At 30.7% G+C, this 885-nt stretch overlaps 1 non-coding gene across 1 annotated transcript; it reads left to right on the top strand.

Moving 5' to 3' along the window:
- The first annotated feature begins 216 nt into the window (after nucleotides 1–216).
- Nucleotides 217–299, top strand: LOC133050700 (small Cajal body-specific RNA 18). The gene has a single exon (XR_009691678.1). It is a non-coding gene; the product is annotated as a small Cajal body-specific RNA 18 (non-coding RNA).
- Nucleotides 300–885: the final 586 nt, after the last annotated feature.

Genomic DNA, 885 nt, shown 5'->3' on the forward strand with positions numbered 1-885 from the left:
AGATCAGTGGTTTCCAGCAATAAAAAGGGTGTGACTCAAAGAGCTTCACAAGGGAGTGTTTTAGGTGATGAAAGTGTTTTCTATGTGGATTATAGCGGTGGTTGCAAAAATCTACATTGTTGGCCTAATTAATGAAATTTTACGCAAATGAAATTCAACTTTACTGTATGTTAATTAAGATCTAAATGATATCAATGGATTAAAAACAAAGATGTATGGTCGATGATGACGTGACCACTGTGCAATCTGAGTTCTGGGAACTAGGAGATGGAGCGTGTTCTGAGAATGGACTGAGACCGAAAAAAAAAACGAAAAAAAAAAATAAAAAAATAAAAACAAAGATGTAAATGGAAAAGTAAGATATGTTCAGTAACTCTTTTTAGGATAACTGGCTAGCTATTTGAGGAAAAGTGTCAATTTAATCCCTAAAAATGTCAATTTAAGTCCTACTTTGCACCATTAATGCATTTCATATGAAATTAAATTACAACTCAAAAAAAAACCTTAGAGTAAAATATAGTTGCCTATTGCCTAAAATCTGGAGGGAATCATAAAAAAGTATCTTCATGTAGGACTACAGTAAAATAATAATACTTTAACCTTGTCAAATATAGCTCAAGCAAAATTGAAATTAAATTTCAAAATTGTCAACCATGTCCTAATAATTATAGTCATTGAGAAACAGGTTATAAAATTGCTTTTTTAGAAAAAGTAAGGCTCCCAAATTAATATGCATATGTGGTTAAAGTGGAGATATATGTATTTCACAAAGAGGAAGTTCTACTGTTAAAAAATGTATACAGAAGTGCTACATCTCTTAATAAGACCAAAACAAAAATATTTATAGCTATGTGTTACCACTTTCTACTCATTCCACTAGCACTA

The sequence above is a fragment of the Dama dama genome, chromosome 32 (assembly GCF_033118175.1).
Source record: "Dama dama isolate Ldn47 chromosome 32, ASM3311817v1, whole genome shotgun sequence".
In the NCBI taxonomy this organism is placed as follows: Eukaryota; Metazoa; Chordata; class Mammalia; order Artiodactyla; family Cervidae; genus Dama; species Dama dama.